This window comes from Lactuca saligna, chromosome 4 (assembly GCF_052625555.1).
Source record: "Lactuca saligna cultivar CGN05327 chromosome 4, ASM5262555v1, whole genome shotgun sequence".
NCBI lineage: Eukaryota > Viridiplantae > Streptophyta > Magnoliopsida > Asterales > Asteraceae > Lactuca > Lactuca saligna.
The window spans coordinates 122,423,214-122,449,432 of NC_136420.1; the positions used below are offsets into that span (position 1 = coordinate 122,423,214).

At 34.7% G+C, this 26,219-nt stretch overlaps 1 long non-coding RNA gene across 5 annotated transcripts; it reads left to right on the plus strand.

Moving 5' to 3' along the window:
* The first annotated feature begins 16,133 nt into the window (after nt 1–16,133).
* On the plus strand, nt 16,134–18,410 carry LOC145038786 (uncharacterized). Of its 5 annotated transcripts, none has more exons than XR_013679567.1 (6): nt 16,135–16,567; nt 16,823–17,193; nt 17,314–17,486; nt 17,579–17,664; nt 17,745–17,877; nt 18,209–18,410. It is a non-coding gene; the product is annotated as an uncharacterized LOC145038786 (long non-coding RNA). The 5 variants fall into 5 exon arrangements; XR_013679566.1 differs by lacking the exon at nt 18,209–18,410 and having other exon boundaries at nt 16,137–16,567; nt 16,823–16,982; nt 17,114–17,193; nt 17,745–18,125; XR_013679568.1 differs by lacking the exon at nt 18,209–18,410 and having other exon boundaries at nt 16,134–16,567; nt 17,732–18,125.
* The last annotated feature ends 7,809 nt before the right edge of the window (nt 18,411–26,219 follow it).

A 26,219-nucleotide genomic window follows, 5' to 3' on the forward strand; every position in this document is an offset into this window, starting at 1 on the left:
TAAAATAATATATTTACTTCTACTTATAAAGTTATGTCTTTAACTTTTAACATATTATACTTAATTTATTATATTTAATACGTTGTTATATGTAAACTATTATCAGTTTAAAACTACAACTTTTAAACAGTTTGGACAAAATACTTAAATTGTTAATTTAAATATAACATTATAGTGTTAACTTAAATATAAATTTTAGTTTCACCTAAAAAACCAAATAATATTTTGTGAATAGTTAAAATTGATAAATTGTAGTACTAAATGCAAAAACTAAATTGTAATCTCATTTTAACTAAAATATTTCCTAAATATATTTTTATAATATATATCATAGTATACTTATAAAGGAGACATTTTTCCTACCACTTCATGAATTTGGAACCCCCACATAAATTTCCAAGCACCTCATGCATTTGAAACTCCCACACCTTTTCACCTTCAAAATAATTAATCACATATCATAAAAGGTTTTATAACTTATATAATATGTTTAATTATCAATTAATTGATAGTCTACTATAAAAATATCATACTCTTTGAATAGACACACAAATACAAATCACATACAAAATTCACAAATAAAATAAGTTTAAATGTTTTGTGTTGGTTTGAGGGCTTTGGACCATTTTTCGAGCCATGTTATTATGTTAAAGTTTTTAATTTGTAAGTTTGTTATATACTAATTCTTTCTTTTATAGTTTTCTTGGTTTAATTATTCTTTTAAAATAATCATTGTAAGTTGTAGTTGAAACTTTAATGTAATTAGATTAGATTCATATTATTGATAATATGTTATGGAAAGTGATATAGATAATATTTAATTAAATATTGTATATATCTTTGTATGTTTGTGTTGCTTCAAAGTAATAATTAATAAAAAAAATCACGGATATGCAATATTATACATAATATCCATGTAAGTTTTTTTAAAATGTAAATCGTCTATCTTATCACTTTATATTTTAGTATATATTTAACATTTTAATTATAATAAAAAGTGTCTTTTAAAAGTTTTCTTTTGTTTATTAATAATAATAAGTGGTTTTAAAATTAATGAACCATAATTATAAATAATAAAATCAAATTATAAAAATCATGGATATGTTATATCCATGAAAATCTCTTTTGAAATGCAAATTGTCTATCATGCAAATTGTCTATCATATCAATTTATAATTTAGTGTATGGTTTACGGTTTAATAAGAGTATTAAGAGTTTCTTAAAAATATTCTTTAACTTATTAATAATAATAAGTGGTTTAAAACTAAAGAATAATAAATTTAAATGATAATAACATCAATTTATAAATTACATAACGTTAAAAACAAATAAATTGTATTTTAAATGAACATCTTTATTGAAATTAGAAAATAATCACATAAGTAAAAAATTAAATTAATCAATCATAAAAATTGTTAAAAATAATCTTAAATACATAATTATACTTAATTGTATTAATGAGGAATGTGGATTGATGTCAATGAATAATATTGTTTAAAATATTATGTCAAAGTTGATATCAATAATATAACCATTTTAAACATATGTTTTTCAACATTTTAACAATATATTTTTAACCTACGATGTACAACGCGTAGGAAATTCGGCTAGTATATATATATATATATATATATATATATATATATATATATATATATATATATATATATATATATATATCCTAATCTTAATAAAAGAAACCTTTTGTACACGTGGCTTCTTCTCATCTCAGAAAATTTTCAATGTGAACTGACTAATATGCCCTTCAGTTTTAAAACCCTTCATCCCTTATATCTTGCTCATTCCCCTGTATCGATTCAAATTTAAAGAATTAAAGAATGCAGTCCTCAATTTAAGGTATCACCAAACTCAAAAATCTTTCAGGATTTCCTATTTCCGCTCAATTCTTTGCTTAAAATCTTTCAGGCTTTCCGATTCTGTTCAATTCAATTCTTATTACATCCCCAACTTTTTATTTTCCCACTCATATATGTATCCCCTCATCAATTTCGACAACCATACATCCTATAACGTTAGTAAGAAATCAGCAATAAATCAACAACTAAATCCCAAAAAATCATGGTTCTATAATTGTCTGTTGCTGTTTGATCAGATCCCGTATTGCTCACATCTCATTTGAAAACCCTAGACATTGAAGTCGCCTGTTTCCTTTAAACTGTAACACCGTGATTTTCAAGGCAAAAATTTTCATTAAATAATCAATTTAATATTAAAACACTTATTTAAAATCTCATTCATAATCGAATTACAAGACGTAGTTCCATTTTCAATTAAATAGAGAACCAGGATCCTCCAAAATACAACTCTTTCTTTGGTGTGTACAATCGAGCCGGTGCCATCCCGTGTTACTGAAAGAACCTGAAACAACATAACATAAAACACTGTAAGCACGAAGCTTAGTGAGTTCCCCAATATACACCTTACGCACATACGCCTTTCCAGGCCCTGACCTTCCGGTCCACAGCACAATGCCTTCCGGCCCATGAGATAATCGCCTTCCGGCCCATAACGTGTTGCCTTCCGGCCCATGGCACATTGCCTTCCGGCCCATAACATATTGCCTTCCGGCCCATAACATATTGCCTTCCGGCCCATATAAACATACACAACACGCATAACAATTAACTTCACACATATAACACATATTACACATAACATATCCGACCTTCCAATCACATAACATATTGCCTTCCGGCCTATAACATATTGCCTTCCGGCCCGTAAACATACACAACACATGATACCTTTAACTTACCACATATAGCACATATATCATATACCATATCCAACCTTCCGGTCACACAGTCAAACCCTTCCGGGTACAGTATAGTGAGAAGACTCACCTCGTGGATACTGAAAGCTAGCAACTCCTGAAATCCCTCGTACTCGATCCGCCGAGCTACAGACTCCCTGTAATATCGTACGTCCCTTATTAACACTTTTATCTTTCAAGACAACTGACCCTAAGAAATCACACATAGGTCAACTCTGGTCAACAGTCCACGGTCAACTCGACCGGACTCGGCGAGTACCCTGGCGACTCGGCGAGTCTAGTCATCCTCCAGTCCTCTAAAGTTTCCCTTCTACTCGTCGAGTATCCTCCTTGACCCGACGAGTTACTCCTGGAAGAATCGCGGGGCCACCCCGACTCCACTCGCCGAGTCTGAGGAACAACTCGGCGAGTCCCAGTTATTCTTCAAGCTACTCGCCGAGTTTGCTCATCTGACTCGGCGAGTCCATGCCATGCAATCGCTCAAACTGCTTCCTAAGGTCATAACTGCTCCGACCATTCATAGATCTGGCCTTCCTCGACTGGTCCTTTACATAAGGTCTTCATTTAGGTGCTCATGCTACACCCCAAGACTTATGGTTTACATGTTGACCTAAGGCATAAGGATTTCAATCCAAAACCTTCACCAATTCCCGAAATGCCCAGACATGGAATAATCTGGACCTCCAAAGGTCCCAACACAGGGTTACAATCGCTTGGGGGACCTGGGTAACACTCAATCTATCCACAAAAGGGCTCCATAAACCCTAATCCTCTAAATATATCAACATAAAAGAGTATACCCGAATTCATACCTGGATAATGTATTCTCTGTGTCCCCAATCTTCAGCATGTGACTCCCTTGCTGTTCCCTTAGCCAAAACCTTCCCTTCCTTGCACAACAACTCCTTCACAATCACCCATGGCCTCTAACCTTGCTCCAGATGCACAAAATCGGTTTAGGGCTCCTTTCAGACGGCTAAAAGGGAACAATGACGGCCAATGATCCCCTTTATACGTCCCAAACCTGAACGGTTAGGGTTTTCGCTAAACAGCGCAGACTCGCCGAGTCCCTATCTGGACTCGTCGAGTCCAGTCGCGAACCCGCGACCCGATCTGCGGTCCTACTCGGCGAGTCTGGCTCCAACTCGCCGAGTCCCCCCTTTAAAACACCCCAAAAATGTAATTTTAACAATACTTGAGATTTCGGGCTGTTGCAATTCTCCCCCACTAGAATCAGACTTCGCCCTCGAAGTCTCACTCTGAAAATAGTCTCGGATGCTGCTCCCGCATCTCACGTTCCGGCTCCCCAGTCACTTCCGATCCCCTCCGAGGTTGCCACTAAACCAATACCAGAGGTACCTCCTTACTCCTCAGAACCTTGATCTTCCGATCCCTGATGGCCACTGACCTCTCAGCGTAACTCAGGCTCGTATCCACCTAATTGTTCTCTAGTGGAACCACTGCTGACTCATCGGTTATACACTTCTTCAATTGCGACACATGAAAAGTGTCATGGATCTATCCCAATTCCGTTGGCAGCTCCAAACGGTAGGCCACCCGTCCTACCCTCGCATTTTCACGAAAAGGCCCAACATACCGGGGCCCCAACTTTCCCCTCTTCCTGAACCGAATCACTCCTTTCCAAGGAGAGGCCTTCAGGAGTACGAAGTCGCCGACCTGAAACTCATGCTCGAAACGGCGTCTGTCTGCATAACTTTTCTGTCAGCTCTAGGCGATCAATAACCCCTGTTTAACCTGCTGAATCTGCTCTGTCGACTGAAGCACTATCTATGTACTGTCCACCACTCCCTGTAACCGAGAATTGCCCAAGATGCAACTCTGCTCCAAATCTCAACGATCACTCGGCCCATCAGGGTTAGGAAACGATGAATCACCGGATCCCCGATACAAAGCCCACTTTATCCATTTCGAAACGACTGCGAGATCCATTCTCACTCTCAGAGCAACTCTCACGAGTTCTCCTCTTGCAAACACATACACATGCTGCACTAGCCCCAACATACCTTTCTCTTCCCTTACCTAGGGAAATCCGCTTGACAACCTTGCCACTACTCCATGCATCACATGCTCTGGATCTGCTCGCAAAGACTCTCGGGTCCATGCATTACCCTTCCTCAGTGAATGAGGGTCCAACATTACTTCCTATGTAACAGCTCAAAGGGCGGCATCCAATGCACTAATGATGGCTGTTGATATGGGACAACTCAACCAATGATAAATACGTACCGCGGCTTCCTCCGAAATCTAATACACATGCCCGAAGCATGTCTTCGAGCGCCCGTATCGTTCACCCTCTCTAAAGTGTCCTCAGATGTCATCATGATAAGCTCCTTTCCCATATTCCTCTTCAAGACTGGGTACCAGATCAGCTTTTGGCTCCACAGCTGCGCCCCCAACGGTCACCCATATCGTGATCCAAATATCCCACTAACTTCCTCCTCGTGACCACTATCCCGACCCGGTGACACGCAAGTCACGAAATCCTCTTTTCCTCATGAGAGAAAAATACAATCCAACCGAGGATCGTCTCAACTCTAATCTCTGATTTCTACTGCACATCTTCCTTGCGCATTTCCCCGCATCTCCCGACAGAGACGGAGACCCCCGTCTTGCCCCGACTCAACATCCAAGCTCCAAAGACTCAATACCATGGCTACCCAAACTCAAAACTCTTCCACCTCATACATTGTTCGAAAACATTCCAACATCGAAATTGTCTTGCCATCTAGTGAGTACTTCAGCTCCCCGCAGTATCACAACGCCCTCTGTCTTGTAAGTACCGCGACTCGAATATTCATCATAGACTATGGAGGCAATCATCATAACAAACGCCCATCTTGCGAAAATCCACTCTCCCAAATAATCTCCCTGGATGCCCATACTCGAAGGCTCCCACTAGATCCGCAGATACTTGATATGCCACACGTCGATTCAGTTCAAGATTCACGAATAACTCCGAAATAAATATATCATACCCGAACATCTCAGAATACCCCAACAGAACATCACAAGATCCTGCCACCACCACTGATCTCCTGCCCCGAGCATCATATAGACACAATAATACATTTCTTCTGATACCCATAATTAGATCTATAATTTTCCCACCTTACAACTTCAGTGCATCTAATTTCTCGATTGGAATACGAGAAAACACTGACATTACGGAATATGCTGATAATTCTCCGAAACCCTTTGTCCCGACACTCAAAATCCAAACAAGGATACGCATACCGACCCATTCCTTCTCTGTCTACTTGCAACAACACCAAACACCTGTCATGGATACATTCGTTCTCCTCCTCAAGTACTTCCCGCATTAACTCACTCTGACCCTTTTTCCTCGACCACCGACACCTCTGGTCTCATGATTTCTTACAGCATATCTCTATACTCCACTTATAACTACTCTTGACAAATCTTTGCTTTCTTACATACTGCACCCGGTTCTCCCCCACTTAGGGTTCGAACCATCACCAATTAGCACACAGCCAACCCATGACTATTTTTCACCAGCGAAATCGCACCTGCTCCAGGAAGTACTACGCAACGCCCGATAATTCCCCCCTTAAGGAAGTCAATCAACCCTCTATACCCTGAACCTCTGATTAACTCTCCAAGAACTTCTCATCACGACTGCCTCTAATCGTTCCAAATCCCATACCAATCTAACACTAAGCATCTGAACTGCTCGATAACATCTCTGGCTCATAGACTGCACCGCAAAATCATCGTTCCTCTCACCTCAACTCATCAACCAATGTTCCAACCCAGAATGTCCCAAGGACAGGGACCCACTCCCAACATAGACGAAAACTCTCTGCACTGCAAAACTCGACTGAACTCCCCACTGCCACCACTATAACACAACCTACTATTCCCAATTAGGTGTGGTGTGGTCCTCGACTACCTCAGTCCCAACTGACTGTCTGCTCACGATAAGTCACTGCCTCGCAGCACACCTGCTACCTGATACTCTGAGGGAAATCATTATCGATAACAACCTACAGGGTGTGTTCCCAATCCAAAACTGAAACATCAGGCCTCTCGTGTCTTGCACACGAACATAATGGCACCACCCACCTAGAAGGTGACCTCTCCTCTATCGACTTATTGCTCGACTCAACCGAAATTTTCCTCTGTCTTTAACTCCTTACCAAAATACTCTGATAGGCACTCGCCTTTCCCCTCGAGGAACGCCTCTCCATACTCAATCATGGTCTGCAGGCCTAAAACCCATAGCGTCCGATTTCTACCTCATCGATCATGACCGAATAATAAAATAATCACCAGCATCATTCACTACAAACCATGGTACTCATCCCATGGCATCCCTTCTCAATCTGTTCCGGTGTATGGTACCCGATCCATAGCGTCACTCCTCAATCTGCTCCGATGTATGGTACTCGAACCACAACATCTATCCTCAATCTGTTCTGATGTATGGTACCCGGACCATAACATCACTCCGCAATCCGCTCCGATGTATGGTACTCGAACCACAGCATCTATCCTCAATCTGTTCCGATGTATGGTACCCGGACCATAACATCACTCCGCAATCTGCTCCGATGTATGGTACTCGAACCATAACATCACTTCTCATCCCGTTCCTTAGGACCTTCAGAATGCTCCCTGTATCAAGTATGGGTCCTCTGCTTTCAGTAGTACGGGCCCATACTACCTGCCACATCTACCCATACTTTCCACACAGACCATCCCAGAGTTCCTAAGTAGCTGATCGACCTGCTCTTTCACCAATCCCATCGCGCGTGCTCGCTCCCCAGCGAAATCCTCTACTCTGCTAGCGCACTCATCTGGCTAGGTTTACTCCCTAGTCCCTTCCGTCGTCCTCCCACTTCTTTGCTATCAGCTGCTGAAGAGCTCCTAATGATGCCAGCCATCTACCTCCTGAATATCGTCATACTCACTTAGTAGCTGACTCCCATCATCGAGAATTCCACAAAGCACAAAGCAAGCAGCATTCGAGCATCGAAGAATACATAGGACTCCCTATCTGTGATAGCTCCACCTTCTCGGCTCATCCTCGGAAGTACCACTGAACTCTGTAGCTCTACCCCTCATGCATTCTAACTAGATACCCTCACTCATCACATACACACAAAAGCATAACGCACATATAACAACAACCCTAGGCTAAGGCATCACAAATCAGGCCACTCTAGTCCTAAGATATGAAATACCTAGCCTGTCTCTAGCATGCAATAATATCTCATAAAGTGCATCATAGCTATTTTATAACACAAAAGTAAGGGTATTTTGGGAAATCACCGTTTGGCTCTGGCTGATTGTACACACTGCTCTTTCTTGCTTTCTCTTTGAACTCTTATTCACTTTTAGAAAACTATTTATTTGAAAACTTTTTCTTACTTCCTCAGTTTGAGTCCAGATTTACCCGAAGGCGCATCCGAATCCCTCAAACCAAGGCTCTGATACCAATTTGTAACACCGTGATTTTCAAGGAAAAAATTTTCATTAAATAATCAATTTAATATTAAAACACTTATTTAAAATCTCATTCATAATCGAATTACAAGACGTAGTTCCATTTTCAATTAAATAGAGAACCAGGATCCTCCAAAATACAACTCTTTCTTTGGTGTGTACAATCGAGCCGGTGCCATCCCGTGTTACTGAAAGAACCTGAAACAACATAACATAAAACACTGTAAGCACGAAGCTTAGTGAGTTCCCCAATATACACCTTACGCACATACGCCTTTCCAGGCCCTGACCTTCCGGTCCACAGCACAATGCCTTCCGGCCCATAAGATAATCGCCTTCCGGCCCATAACGTGTTGCCTTCCGGCCCATGGCACATTGCCTTCCGGCCCATAACATATTGCCTTCCGGCCCATATAAACATACACAACACGCATAACAATTAACTTCACACATATAACACATATTACACATAACATATCCGACCTTCCAATCACATAACATATTGCCTTCCGGCCTATAACATATTGCCTTCCGGCCCGCAAACATACACAACACATGATACCTTTAACTTACCACATATAGCACATATATCATATACCATATCTGACCTTCCGGTCACACAGTCAAACCCTTCCGGGTACAGTATAGTGAGAAGACTCACCTCGTGGATAATGAAAGCTAGCAACTCCTGAAATCCCTCGTACTCGATCCGCCGAGCTACAGACTCCCTGTAATATCTTTCAAGACAACTGACCCTAAGAAATCACACATAGGTCAACTCTGGTCAACAGTCCACGGTCAACTCGACCGGACTCGGCGAGTACCCTGGCGACTCGGCGAGTCTAGTCATCCTCCAGTCCTCTAAAGTTTCCCTTCTACTCGTCGAGTATCCTCCTTGACCCGACGAGTTACTCCTGGAAGAATCGCGGGGCCACCCCGACTCCACTCGCCGAGTCTGAGGAACAACTCGGCGAGTCCCAGTTATTCTTCAAGCTACTCGCCGAGTCTGCTCATCTGACTCGGCGAGTCCATGCCATGCAATCGCTCAAACTGCTTCCTAAGGTCATAACTGCTCCGACCATTCATAGATCTGGCCTTCCTCGACTGGTCCTTTACATAAGGTCTTCATTTAGGTGCTCATGCTACACCCCAAGACTTATGGTTTACATGTTGACCTAAGGCATAAGGATTTCAATCCAAAACCTTCACCAATTCCCGAAATGCCCAGACATGGAATAATCTGGACCTCCAAAGGTCCCAACACAGGGTTACAATCGCTTGGGGGACCTAGGTAACACTCAATCTATCCACAAAAGGGCTCCATAAACCCTAATCCTCTAAATATATCAACATAAAATAGTATACCCGAATTCATACCTGGATAATGTATTCTCTGTGTCCCTAATCTTCAGCATGTGACTCCCTTGATGTTCCCTTAGCCAAAACCTTCCCTTCCTTGCACAACAACTCCTTCATAATCACCCATGGCCTCTAACCTTGCTCCAGATGCACACAATCGGTTTAGGGCTCCTCTCAGACGGCTAAAAGGGAACAATGACGGCCAATGATCCCCTTTATACGTCCCAAACCTGAACGGTTAGGGTTTTTGCTAAACAGCGCAGACTCGCCGAGTCCCTATCTGGACTCGTCGAGTCCAGTCGCGAACCCGCGACCCGATCTGCGGTCCTACTCGGCGAGTCTGGCTCCAACTCGCCGAGTCCCCCCTTTAAAACACCCCAAAAATGTAATTTTAACAATACTTGAGATTTCGGGCTGTTACATAAACCGACGAATTCCACTTTGCCGACCTAATCAATACAGATGAAGCTCGCCTTCCTTTGATTACGAGGTTTGATATTTGTTTTTTTCCCTAAAAACCGCGACTAGGGTTTTCATTTTTGTTAGTTGGTTCAAGAAATTGGGTTTCTTTGTTCTCTTTCTCTTGAATGGTTCTGAAGTAAAGTGATATGAATTTGTATTATGTATTGTCCAATAATGTTGTTAATTTTTTCGTTTTGTACGAGAATTATGAGTTGACCATTTCAAATTAGGGATGATAATAACAAGCTTTGATTATCATATTACATGCTTTTGCTTTTACTATAAAAATTGAAAATATAAGAATTTCGTATATTGATTTAATCTAACAAAAAGAGATGGTTTTGGTCCGATTCTTGACAAAATTTTGTATCATCTTGGAATAGGTTTTTCTAGAACTCTTAGACAGTCTGTGGGCATGTGGGTATAATTAGAGATAATGGGGAATTTTGTTTGATGAATCTGCTCTCAAAGCCCCCCCACATTTTTAAGTTATGTTCGCAACATAATATATATCGCATTGGTGTTCCTTCTGAGTATTACAAGATTCATGATATGTCAGGGGTAAAGTGGTATTATGAGGTGCAAGTTCACTTACCTGTTTTTTTTTAGATTATTCCTATTTTGTATTTGCAGATCACATATGCGACCTGGAACTAATATTTGAAGTATGACATGAGTTGTTGGTGCTTCATTCGTCCCTCTTTAGTTAAGAATGCTCAATTTTGTTAATTTCATTTCAAATTTATGTGATTTTCACTCCTTCCATTGGTTTTTTTATTATGGTCAAAATATTTATGGTGTGTCTTCGATTATTTATCAACAAGATAGTGGGTAGGGTCTTACTTTATAATCTTTAAGATGTAGATGAAATGATTTCCTTTTTTGTGTATGGATCTGGAGGTTTCCAACTCAAGAAATTCATGACCATCCATCTTGAATATGTGTTAGTTACTTATTGCAAATAGTTTTAGCATCCTTGGCCTTTTCTAATGTAACTTTTACGTACTTTGACCATGTCTTTTGCAGCTCAAAGTGAACAAAGATACCAAATTGAGATACTCGAGGAAATGAGATTGGGAGTCTGTGATGTGATCTGATAAACAAGTGAAAAGTGTAGTATTTTTAGTAAAGGTACTAAAGAGGGGCATCTTGGTCATACTTATAGTTAAGGTTATTTTAGGTTTGTTTAAATAGTTGTTTAGAGTGAATTTATCATTATCTTGAAATTAAATTAGTGAACGAGAGATCTTGACCTGGGTTTGTTCCATGATATTGTCTTGAGTAATTTTCCAAGTTATCCCTTATCAATGAATAAGGAAATTACAGGTATATGATGAAATTTCTGAACTTATCTTCTACTTTGCCCTTTTTTATCTGGAACCAAGAATGGTTAGGATCTTAGATTCATCTTTTGATACAAAGTCCGTTAATGTTTGTAGTAAAGAGGGCCAAATACGGATTATGGACCGCATTATCCACCGGTAACTCCATCCTCATTCATATTTATTATGTTATATTAGTTTAGTTTATGACCGAATTAAATTTGTGTTTTTCCACTTAATAAATATATAAAATGAGAATTTTACATGGTAAATGGGCAATTATGACGTTGAATGTGATAAATGACCATTTTACATTTCTTCTATTTAAAAGTAATTAAATAGGTAAATTAGCTCCAGTTATGTCTGACAATTTGAGAATTACCCATATGAAATCTTTATAGGAAACATACATGATACATCATATAAATACTTGCTTTGAAAACCTAATTAGTAAATTAGGTTTTGAATAAATAAGATGTATTTTAATAGGTTTTGGTTAAACTTAAAAACGATCATCATATTGTTAGTTTGACAAAATTCAATGTTTTATTTTATATCTAATGAGGAGTTTGGCTAATAATTCAATATATAAAATTTAATGGTGATAAATGTTCTTTACTTTGAATCATTGTTAATGGTGGATACATAAATCAATCGAAATCCTTTATAACAAATCAGTGTAGTTTGTTAACCTATGTTGGATAAAATTATTATAATATTTAATTATCAATATTTTTTTTCTTACTTACCTGTGGTTTCCACGGGTTGTAACCTAGTATATATATATATATATATATATATATATATATATACACACACACAGAGAGAGAGAGAGAGAGAGAGAGAGAGAGAGAGAAAAGACAAATGTTCAACAAGTAACCATTTTAAACCATAGAACCAAGGAGCCATTATTATTTTAAGTTTTAGATCTTATTATTTATCGAAAAAAAATTCTAAAAATATAGAAATTCATAACTTTTTATCTTCTTTCCATTGATCTTAAATTTGATAATTTTTTTTTTCCTTTTTTTTATCTATTCAGGTTCATATCGTGAATCTACATTATAAATCATTAATTTTGTATAAATTCACTGTATGAATCCGTACAAATTTGCAGTGTGAATCTGCACAAATTCACAGTATGAAACTACATAGATTTCTTAGGACGAATCTGCACAGATTCACAATGTGAATCTAAACAGATCAATTTTTTTATCAAATTTGATATCAATGTATGGAGGATAAAAAGTTATGAATTTATATATATATATATATATATATATATATATATATATATATATATATATATATATATATATATATATATATATATATATATATACAGAGAGAGAGAGAGAAAAGACAAATGTTCAACAAGTAACCATTTTAAACCATAGAACCAAGGAGCCATTATTATTTTAAGTTTTAGATCTTATTATTTATCGAAAAAAAATTCTAAAAATATAGAAATTCATAACTTTTTATCTTCTTTCCATTGATCTTAAATTTGATAATTTTTTTTTCCCTTTTTTTATCTATTCAGGTTCATATCGTGAATCTACATTATAAATCATTAATTTTGTATAAATTCACTGTATGAATCCGTACAAATTTGCAGTGTGAATTTGCACAAATTCACAGTATGAAACTACATAGATTTCTTAGGACGAATCTGCACAGATTCACAATGTGAATCTAAACAGATCAATTTTTTTATCAAATTTGATATCAATGTATGGAGGATAAAAAGTTATGAAATTATATATATATATATATATATATATATATATATATATATATATATATATATAGAGAGAGAGAGAGAGAGAGAGAAAAGACAAATGTTCAACAAGTAACCATTTTAAACCATAGAACCAAGGAGCCATTATTATTTTAAGTTTTAGATCTTATTATTTATCGAAAAAAAATTCTAAACATATAGAAATTTATAACTTTTTATCTTCTTTCCATTGATCTTAAATTTGATAATTTTTTTTTCCCTTTTTTTATCTATTCAGGTTCATATCGTGAATCTACATTATAAATCATTAATTTTGTATAAATTCACTGTATGAATCAGTACAAATTTTCAGTGTGAATCTGCACAAATTCACAGTATGAAACTACATAGATTTCTTAGGACGAATCTGCACAGATTCACAATGTGAATCGAAAAAGATAAATTTTTTTTTATCAAATTTGATATCAATGTATGGAGGATAAAAAGTTATGAATTTTTATATTTTTAGTTGTTTTTTTTTATGAAAATTTTCTCTAAAAGTTGCAAAAATATTGGCTCATTGGTTCTAAGGTTTAAAATCATTCAGTATTGAACCCAACCCTATATATATATATATATATATATATATATATATATATATATATATATATATATATATAGAGAGAGAGAGAGAGAGAGAGAGAGAGAGAGATTTAAGTTCATTTGAGAAAATAAAAAAGGTTGAGAATAGGGGAATCATTCTCAGCCATTCATTTAATCTAAGCATAAAAACACATTGTGGCAAACTTGTAAATATGTTAACGACCTTCGATCTCAAATATGTAACTATAAAGAATTCGATAACAGTTCGTTCATCATCAAAAGTTCTCCTCCAACCTTCAACAATCATCCAGATTTCTTCAACTAAACCATCATCAATATCATCCAGTGTTAATCAATCATCGATATTCGTGGGTGGGAGGTTCGTCGTTCAAGACAGATTCGCAACCCAAATTCATCAATTTCAATGATTTCTTTGTTAAAAACTCTGAATGTTCGTAGTTTGCAAGCATTTGTTAAAGTTCATAACGAATTTGGAATTGGAATTTCCCATATTTACAAACGAACTCAGTTGGAATCGGAGTTCTGGACTCATAGTCATAGTCGATATTGAAGGACTCGGAATCGGTACTCATAGGTTCCTAATCGGATTTTCAGAAATCAAAATCAAAATGAGAAATCGATCGGACATAGGATGTCGCATCTGAAGTCGAAATCGGAAATATATGACAATTTGGAATTGATAACTCGAATCGGAAGTATCATGTTTTTAATATAGTTAACTTGTATGCACTCCAACTGTTTGATAAAATGCATAAACTAACTTACCGCGTTATATTCACGTATGAATATGTTTTCTCACCTGATTCAGTATATGATTATTAAAAACACAAAACAAATATGCAAGTCTGTATGTTATTCATATGTGAATAACATAATATATATATATATATATTTGTGAAAATACCTTCTAATATTCATATGTGAATATAATGTGTAATATTAATAAATAAATATATCATCTAATATTCACAACTAAATACACTTTGTAATATTCACATGTGATATATCATGTAATACTATGTAATATTCACACATGAAAATATCATTTAATATTCATAAGTGAATATACCATCTAATATTCACAAGTGAATATACTATGTTAATATTCACAAGTGAATTAATCGTCTAATATTTAAATATGAATATATTATGTTTATTATATGTTATATTCATATATGAATGATACTTAAATTGTAAAAAAAAAATTAATCATACTTTTTATTCATAAGTGAATAACGAATGTACTATAATAAAATCTAATGCATTTTTATTCATTTATGAATAATGATAGCTGAAAATATAAAAAAATAAATTTTTTATTTTATCTTAAAACTATATCAATATGGATGTCTATTTGCAGAGAATAAAAAATCATTAATTTTGGTATACTTAAAATCATTTTTCAATAAAAATAACTTCTTAAAAATTTAAAAAAAAAACGAAAAAAAACTATGTTTTTGTATATATTAAGGTAATGATTAACATAGTTTAAAGAAATATGTTTTGTTGGAAAACACATGTCTATTCATTCCTCATTTTCCGCTGGTATGACGAAAACTATTAGGGTAAAAATAAATGAGTGAGTAATAATGATTAGTCAATTCTCAATTTTTTTCCCAATTGTACCCTCCAATATATATATATATATATATATATATATATATATATATATATATATATATATATATATATATATATATATATATATATATATATATATATAATCTGAATTTTATCATATTCCCCTGTTAAGGGTTTAATAAATTTGAACTCCTTCCTATATGAAATCGTTTAAAACTTAAATTTCTTTCACATGTTCGAAATCGTTAAATCGTTCAAAGAGACCAAAAAATGACAAGTGGCGTTGGATCATTTTCTAAATCAGTCTAAAAGCAAACCAAAAGCCACATATCAAACACAAATACGAGTAATATATATATATATATATATATATATATATATATATATATATATATATATATATATATATATATATATATATATATATATATATATATATATATATATATATATATATAAACCTCAATGGCTAGAATTTGAGGTAAGTGGATGGGTAAAAGTCTTTAGAATTAAGCATGAATTTTTGAGGATTTTATGAGGATTTTTGGTTTTTCCCACGTCACCTTCACTAATAGTAGGATTCAGATTGTTTTCGGGTCATGTTTGCTTGGATAGGGTTTATTAGCTTTAAACAATAATATAAACTATATAAAAGCTAAAAATGTACAATGTACAAATGATTTTTTGGTTCTAGACAAAGAGAAATCCACTTGGATTTAACCGACTGAATCAGCAGTCCATATCACCTTTCCACTTACAAAACTTCCTCTCTAAGCTTCTTGTATTAAAACGGATTATGTTCAAGATACACTCGCATCTTCCACATTCTGCCACGGCACCACCTCTAGCTATTAGCCTTGCCACTTCCTCCTTTTAGGCTTGCCACCTGCCCCATATTCCATTATCTGTGTTTCCCTCTTTTGCTTTCCCAATACACCACCACCGTTATCATCTCTCCCTATCATTCTTTCTCTCTGGAAAAATGTTTAGGAGCACAAAGCTATTGAAGAGTGAAGACGATGAGCATCGGTAGCGGACAATTATCTACTCTAATTAATTTATAGTTGTCTTTATTCATAGTATTGGGATAATCGATTAGATGGTCTACATCGAACTTCCAACCCAAAGATAACATAGCTCACCACAGATGCTTAAGCCCTCCAGTGTTGCTATCAATCGACCAGCCAAGAAGCCAAAAACTTAAACACGCTTATCTTGGTAAGGAAAATCTGGAACTTCCCTCTGATTTGGGTTTCTATTCAAATTTCCTTTCCTCTTGAGGTTTCTTACCTGGAGAATGATCTACTTTTTTTTTTATTCCTTCCAGATGGCAGGTATATTCTCGCGCCTCAATGCATCTTCCCCAATTCGTTCATCATTCTTTCTTCTTTATTTGAAAGTCATTACAATAATTTGTGGAGTACATTAATGAGATGGCTTATATTGTCTTTAATGGCATCTCTGACGTTGCAGGGAATGGAAGCTCAAAAGGGGAGGGAGAAGAAAGCTACTAAATTGTTGAAAGTTGAAACTAATCGATGGTGCTTGTAGATCGGATGAATTTCAAAATATGTAACCTGGCACTGTATTATCCACTCCTATTGAATCATAATTCTTGAATTTTAAGCAATTGGTTAGCTGTTATTTATTTTCATCCATTTTCTCTGCATTCAAGATTTGTGTCTCATTTGTCTCTCCCATTTGTGAATCTTAATCTGCTAAGCGAAGAATGATTTATAATGTTATTTTTTTTGTTCCAATTAGATCACGAAATTGAGAAGATGTTCAATCGCCATTCCTTTCATTTGGCCTCATCATTTTCTCCTGATCATTGTCGCTTGCATGTATGTCTTACACTCTTGTTCATTTTTGTTTATAGAAGGAATCAAAATTAGGGCTTTTTATTTTTGAATTTAGTCATGACATATTTGGAATCCAAAGTGATAAGAAATCTGAAATTGAAGATGTGATGAAGCTCTTGGAGTCTACCAATCCAAATCCATACCCAACTCTTGAACTTGAGAATGCCAGGTTCTACGTTTCTTATGGATAGTCTACTAAAACAAGCATTGATGCAAACTTTCCATTTGTTTAAAGATTAAATAGCAATCAATGCCCCTTCTTTGATTAACGTGAGGTTTGCATGTTCAATTTAAGTTCCTTATTGTTACTTTTCTTCTACATATATGCTTTCCTATTCTGAAATTGCAATCATTTTGTTATCTTTAGGCTGATATTGGTCTCACTATGGGCATCCAAGGAACAAAAGTACAAAAGAAAGAAACACTATAAAGTATCTTTGTGTGCTAGATAAGGTATTTTCAAGTTTTGTATGTCCAATTGCATGACTGTCGGTTTGAATTTTTCTTGACAATATCTTAGACGGGTATTTCAGGCTGAAGATTAATGTAGTTGTGTGTGGTTGTCTGGAATGATGCAAACCTAGCCAAATCATACATTGATGTGTTCATAGGGTTGGTTCATGTAGCTTGCTTTTGTTGTTTTACCTCTCCCCCTACAAGTTACAGGTAACATCTCATGTTAATGCAGGCATCTCTCCATTGATAAAACAAATATGGGTTACTAGGTGGTCGAATTTAGTTGAGGCCATATATAATTGTAATTTGTAGAAAGATGGTGTCATGTATTTTGTTTATTAAGTCCGTGTTTCTTATGAAAGTTAGGACATAATAGACGGACTTGGAAACACTTTTCTATTGTGTTTGACACTTCATATGTAGAAGTTCTTAATGAATTATTGGGACCTTTTTGGAAACCAATATAGCCAATATACTTTATTCTTGCCTATAATAGCAATGTGATTTCATTTCCTAACCCATAATAGCAATGTATTTTCAGATCCTTACCGATAATAGCAACATACTTGGCTCCTTACGTATAATGGCAACGTACTTATAATTCTCTGATGGGTCGTGCTTAGCACGAACCTTCATATGTACCTAGTATATATATATATATAATTTGGTCAATTTTTGGGATCAATATATCGAAAATAAACATCCACCAAATGTAACCGACCAATAAAAATTTATATTCGCTACGTGTTTTTGGAATATGACATGTGTGCAAAAGAAAACAATTCACAGTTGACACGTTGTTTGGATAGCTAGATGCTTGATAATACTGTTATGGAAGCTCGATCCATCAAATGAAGTTTGTAATGACATTCGATTGATATGAAAAAGATTTCAACATAATATCATTAACACCAAAATAACTGTTGCTCAAAATGTTGGAAATATAATATTTTTTCCCAGGATTCTTCTATGTCCATTTGAACATGACATGTTCTTATTCAAGCTGAAGAGAAAACAATTTCAAATTCGATTATGATTCACGATGACAATCAAATAAAGTTCAGAGATAATTGTTTAGACGTAGTTAACTATTTGTGCAAAATAACTAATCGCCTCTACAAACTAATCTACAAACTAATTTATGAAAGAAATTATTTTCACTCATCGCTTGACGCCGATAAACGGCTAGTGTGTGTGTCTATATATACTAGCTGTCTACCCTCACAAAGCGGCGGACGACGAATAATTTGATCTCTTTAGAGTTAAAACCATTTTGCGTTACCATATCATATTAAGGGGGTGTTTAGCTAAGCTTTTTTTAAAACAACTTATTAGGTTCCACATCACTATAAGTTAAAAAAGTGTTTGGATTAAAATAACTTGTTTCGATGGGAAACCTCTAATACGTCATTTTTTCATAAGTTACCCTACACTTACTTATTAACTTATAAGCTAATAAACTAATAAGCAATAATTTTTTTTTACCAAAAACCCCCCCTAAATGGTTATTACTTCCATTTATACATATCCAAACCACTTGTATTTTTTATCGTCCTTTTTTTTTCGTTTTCCTTAATTCCTTTATTAATTTAATGTCCTACTAAGTAAAATGCTAAAATATATAAATAATAGTTTATAAAAACACACTTTTAGAATATCAGCTGTTGTGATTTAAAAGTCGATAAATAGACCTTTGAGAAGGCCAAAATACTCAAGTGTCAACTTGTTCATTGTGATTTTAAACCAAGTTTGGTCACAAATTAAAACATTTTCAACGATGGTATGTAATTCAAGGATTCATATTGATTTAGGTTCTCGAAACCTTAAAATATTGAACAAAATCTATATAGAACCTTATAATAAGGACAATAATCATCGTAATCAGGAGGTCCAGGTGATGAAACTTGATATTATAAGAACCAATGATGAAAAAGGTTTCATTTTTGGATTAAACAAGAAGAAAAAATATACAAACTACCTTAATCATGTCAAATATTGTGTTTAACCGTTCTTTATTGCAAAAGTAAGATGCCAAAATTTACAAAATAATGATAATACAATGCTCTAACTGGCTCTCTTGGTTGAGTTCTTTGAACCTGCAAAGCTAACACATTAAAAAAACATAGTAAAAACCTTTTTAGGAACAAATATGATATAATAAAGTCTTCACCATATATATTTATAAGATAAAAATACAAAAAGTTAAAAATAATGAAATCAATTATAAATAAGGATTAAAATAAAAACATGTTAAGAAAGAGCCATCTGCAGGAGGGATATTTGAATCAACAGGTATTTTCTGATGGTTTCAAATTTTGAATTATCCGAAATTCAGGGAAGAAGATAGAATTTGTTGAGAAATATAAGGATTCAAAATACCGGTTAAAATTTAATATTATTTTATTGATAACTATTTGTACTATTAGCTTAATGATTTGAACGTCTTAAAAAAATAATATTAGTATATTCAATTTATATATAGAAATAGTGGGATTTTTTTTATAAGATAGTATATATATATATATATATATATATATATATATATATATATATATATATATATATATATATATATATATATATATATATATATATATATATATATATATATATATATATATAGTCAAGATCAAATAAGAAGGAAATTTTTGGTAGGAAGGTAAGAAATTTTTTATATACATATTTTCTTAGGAAAAAAATGAAATGAATTATTAGATTATTCAAAAGTAAGATAATTCACAAGAAAAAAAACCGGAAAAAAAACTTTAATGATTCATTTTTAGGTAAATCAAGAAAAAAAAATTCACTTTTATGACAAATTTAATGAATATCAACAAAACCATCGTAATAATGAATCATCGAAATGTTTTTTCGAGAATTTTTTTTTTGTGAATCATGTTATTATTGATTCATCTAATGATTCATTTATTTTGTTCGCCAAAAAAATAAACCGAAAAAAAATTTCTTACCGGATATATATATATATATATATATATATATATATATATATATATATATATATATATATATATATATATATATATATATATATATATATATATATATATATATATATATATATATATAAAAGTGTTAATTGGTAAAGAGCCTTCTAATTTACACCTTTAGATCCGATCTTTGTCTACAAGTTAATATCAAGGCACCCCTCTAACTCACCTAACTTAATTCGTGTGAAAATTGATTCATCTTGTTGACTATCCAAAGTCATGTCTAGTCTTCTTTTTTCAGTTTAGAAAACGATATTGCTTTAGTGATTCTTGTTTAGATATAGTTCTGCCCATTAACAAGTATAATAAAATATTAGTATGATGATGAAGAAATTTTCTAATTTCAGTAATTAATTAATAACTTAATTATTTAATTGTTAATCAAGTTTTATTATTAAGTTATATAAAATACATTTCGTTGGCAAAACTTCTGATATCAGTAATTAATTTAGTATACTTTGAATTTTTTTCAGGTTTCTGTTTTTTTCTTGTAAAGTTTTATTTTATATACGGAAATGAAAACCAACTGATGACACAAATGGGCCAAGTTTGTTATTCAATGAAATATTAAAGCATTTTTATAGAGTAAATCCGTGACATTCAACAAATATATCATTAAAGCTAGGATTTAATGTGTTGACAACTTGGTATTCTATAAAACCGACCTGAATCGATTTGTCATTAAGTTCGGTATTGGTGAGTTGGTTCGCTAATCACTGTCTTTCAATTTTGGCATGTCGATGTCGCACCCCCAATAAGGTAGAAATTTGTCAAACCCGTCTTGTCTTTGTCTCTCATTCGATAATTATTTGACCATTTTTTTCATGTTCAAATTTTTTTATCATTTTCATCCAATATATTCTTGTTCTCTCAAACAACCACACACTTCTTTTATCACTTTTGTTCTTCTAAAATATATCTTCAAACTATCCCAATACTCAAACAACCAAAAAACCATCACTCGAAACAAACTAAACCTTTCACCATATTACATACCACAAATGGATCAATGTTTATACACCATCAATATATCATTATGAAGTTTTGTGACCATATTATCTGTCATGTCCAACCTAATTTTAATCCCAACCCGACCCCAAATTTAAAGTCCAAACCGACTTTGACCCTTTTGAAAATTTTTAAGAAACCTAATTCCAATCCCATCCCTAAACTCAGCCTCAATCGAGCTTGAACCCAATCCCCAACTTGAGAACCGAAAAGAGAAGGCCTCAAATATATCTTGGACCCTACAGAAGAAAAGAGAAGGCCTTTGCATGGGTTGATATTTCGGAGGACTTGAAGGTTTGCAACATCCTAAAAGCGACAACTTTTTGGCAAAAAGTAACAAAATTCTTCCTTGCTTAAAGGAGCAATAAAAAAACATCAACTCTACACATAGTGGAGGATGAAATTTTATTCTTTGTTTAACAAATTGAAGTGAGATTGACATAATGGTCAAAACGATACAACCGTATTAGCTAAGGCACGTGAAATTTTCCGTCAAAAACACATGAAAGGTTTAAAGTTTACCGAATGTTGGAACATTCTCAAAGAATATAAAAAATGCTTTGAAATGCACACATCAAAAGATTATACAAGTGGTTCCATAAAGAACCAAAACATACGAGTCCTCTTACACATTGTCAATTGGTCATATTCGAACTCAACATTGATGACAATCTAATCGAGATTACACCACATCCTGTCTAATGGGAAGAGACAAAGAGGAAGGATAAGCTAAAAGTATGACGTCAAAATCCGATGATATACTAGGTTTGAAGGAGGTGACGGTGAGGATCCATAAAAACTTGATATTTGACAAAGAACAAGACCTGAAGAAAGAAAAAGCATATGATATGAAACTTCTATTTTAGGATGTGACTCACTAAATTGGGGAGGAACGTGCTCTGGATTGATGGTGAAAGTCAAGAAAAACATATATAATATGTAATTTTTATCTTTCTTTTTTATTAGTATGTTTTATTATGTGTTTTTTTAATTAGGTTTTGTTAGGTTATATTTACGGTTTATACTTTGCTTTTCTAGGCCTTTATGGTTTTTGGTCTAGGGCCAAAATCCCCATGAGTTTCTTTGTTGTTTAGACCGAAAACACATGTGAGTTCGGTTAGGCTTAATATTGATTTGTTTGGGTTTTCGGCTGGGCATTGGTTATAAGGTCTAGATATAAATAGTGTCATTTGAGCTTTGTAATTTGGTGTGGGACATTTTTGGGGCTGGCATATGCTTAGAACGTGATTTGGAGAGAAAACAAGAGAAAACAGTGTGTAATCGGAATCTGGTGTACCGGACGATTAATCAATATATCGTGTGCATTGAAGATTATTTATATCGTTCTTATTCATCTTATATCTTGCATTATACACTTTGATTGGGATTCTACACGATCAAAGTGAATCCGTTTGATACATAAGAGAATTCGAGACTTACAAGTGGTATCAGAGCTTGGATCGGTATCAATTGGGTCATTGCAAACTATTTTTCTTTGTGCTTTTTATTTATATTTTATGAATTTTTGGCCATTGTTCTTCGTGTTCTTCATATTTTTGGAGTTTTGATCGAGTTTGGCTTTCAAGATTTGAAAATCTCCTGCTTTTGGCAAGTTTTTCGCATTTTAGGTCAAGATTTGTGAATTCTAGGCGGCAACCCACGCATTTGGTCAACCCTAGAACTTCTCGGACGTCAGCAGCAGACATTTTCGGCTAGTAGCATCGTTTTCGGTCAGCAACGAGACTTCTCGGTAAGCAACGAGGGTTCTCGGTCTACATGACAACAGTCTCGCAGGTTGTCGGTCCGTTGTTTCCGGTCTACATAGTTCTCGGTTTCACAAGTTTCCGGCTCGCACGTTTTCAGTCAGAGATTGCGGTGCGAGATTCCGGTCAGGCTCTTTTCTCGGATTTTCTTGATTTCAGTCCAAGACTCCAGGCTATATTCGGTTCGGATCTTCAGCCCCTCGCAACTTCGACTAGAATTTTGGCTTTTCATTATTTTGACTTATTTTCAGTCCAAAAGGCATATTTTCGATCCAATAACTTCGTTTTCGGTCATAAAGCTTCGTATTTGGTCAAAAGGCCATGTATTTGGTCAAATACCCTCGTTTTTGGTCAAATATTCTCGTTTTTGATCTTGAAATTTCGTTTTCGGTTTAGAAACTTTTGTTTTCGGTCAAGGTTATTCTTTCTGGACAAAGAATTTTGACTTTCAAAGTTGACTTTTGACTTTCAGATTTGACCTTTGACTTTCAAGTTTTCACGTTTGAGCTTCAATTTTGACTTTTAGATTTGACTTTCTAGTTTGACATTCGAGGATTCAAGTCAAAGGACAATTTTTCTTGGTTTCACAATCAATTCTATTTTTGGTAAATTACTCTTTTTGGTGAATAAGGAGTTTTTCAATCACCAAGGTTAATGAAACTTCCTGTTCTCAAGCCTGCAGTGATACAATTAAATTTCTTCATGATCAAATTGATATATTACGTAGAGAAAACGAGGACCTTAAATATGAACGATATACTATCAGGAAGTACCAAAAACCCTTACAAAATCAATTAGAGGCCAGAACCAAGGACTTTAGAAAACTTCAAGCTGAATATAGCGATAAATGTGAACATTATCATTATGCTCATGTAAAAAATTCCTAATTAATTTTCGAACTTGATGCATTAAAAGCTAAATATAAAGATGTTGAATTTAACTTTAAAAAATTTGACGTGTCAAGTGAGGTAGTTGTGTCCATGATTGAAAAACAATTAAAATTTATAGATAATCATAATAAGGGTCTAGGGTATCACACTGTTCCACCTCCCTTCAATGATAACTATACCCTGCACCTTGAAACCAATGAGGTTGAGATACCTGCTCAGTATGGCCAAACGCCTGTGCCAGCTTTTGTTAAGACTGAACAATCAGGCCCACCTGAGAATATTGAGGTGAACGATATTGATGCTTCTACTTCATGTGCAGGTAAAGTAGTGGAAGATGAGAATAAGGAGAACATAAATAATTCTAATTCTATTGATTTTATTAATTGTCAAACAAATGTCTGTTGAACTCTGAATCTGTTGCTTGTAATTCAGTTACCTCTAATAAACCTGTTTTTGGTAAATACAGACCACCAAAACAAGCGAAACAGATTGTGTGTTGTAAGTGCGCTTGTGGGAACAATCAGAGACAAGACATGGCCATGCTACCAGGGACAGGCAGAAACAACTTCTACGTGAAGAAACAAAATTGTTTCCACTATATAACACCTATAAACATTGCTAGAAATTGTCCAAATCGTGTATATGTTTCCCACTATGCACAAGGTTGGTAGAAAGCGCCAAGAGGGAGATCTTTCAAAAGAAATCATTCAAGGTCACAATCCCACAATGGTGACTGGAATGCTAAGAAGGGAAAGAAACAAACTCCCAAGGTCAAGAAGGGAATGTCTAACAAGATGCCAAATTCAAGAGATGGTTATGTTAGATCAAGATCGCTTAGTTCGAAGTCATCTCGGCGGTCGATTTCAAGTTCTAAAGCAAGTGTTGAGGCATCCATCCGATCAAACAAGAAATGGGTTAAACCCGACTACAAATGGGTTCCAAAGGTTCATACTCCCAAATCATCTAATGATTCTAACATTTCTTCATCCTCTGTGTCTGATAAACAGGATATGTCATGGGAGAGAGTACCTTGTGTAGATGATAATGGTCAACCCAGCTTCAAAATGGATTGGGTTCCAAAAGCCAACTATTCTCGCACTCTATGTCGTAGCAGCTATGGAGGAATATCATAGACTTCAGTTTGTTGATAGTGGTTGTTCCAGGCACATGATAGAAGACATCTGTCAACTACACAACATTCAGAATTCTAAGTAAGGGTATGTGTCTTTTGCGGGAAAGGAAGAAATAAGAGGATAAAAAATGGGGATTGTACTTAACGATGTGAAGAATTTTTGGATCTGTTCCAGAATTGAAACACAACTAAGGTTGAATGTGTTGTTGCATATGCTTGCTGTTCTTAGATCATTTGGACGCAACTTCAGTTACAGAATTACGGTTTCAGTTTTCTTCTCGATATTTCTAAGTTTTCTTTTAAATGATTCGTTTTGAAGACAATTTTTAAATTTGCGCATTTATTTTATTTTCTTTCTCACCCCCATGCACAAATTAAGGGGAGAAATCAGAAAACTAAAAGATATGTTTTCTTTTGTAAGTATTTTTGGGAAGTGATATGAAGTTTAGTGTTAAAGGGTAATATGAGATGTATTTAATGCATTGAATCTGAATTGTTTAGACATTGTATTCAATGTGCTGGTAGGCATGAAGGGTGCAAAATTAAAGGACTAGATACAGCTGACAATGAAAGGACTTGAATGTATTAACTAAACTGGACTTAGATAGTTTCATTTGGATTGACCATACGATGTTTGGTTAGACTTAACAATGAGATAAACAAGGGAGCGCTCAAGATACATTAAAGTTACTTATCATCTAGAATTGTGGCTCAACACTTCTTCGATGTACGGACTTCCGTCTTGAATTCT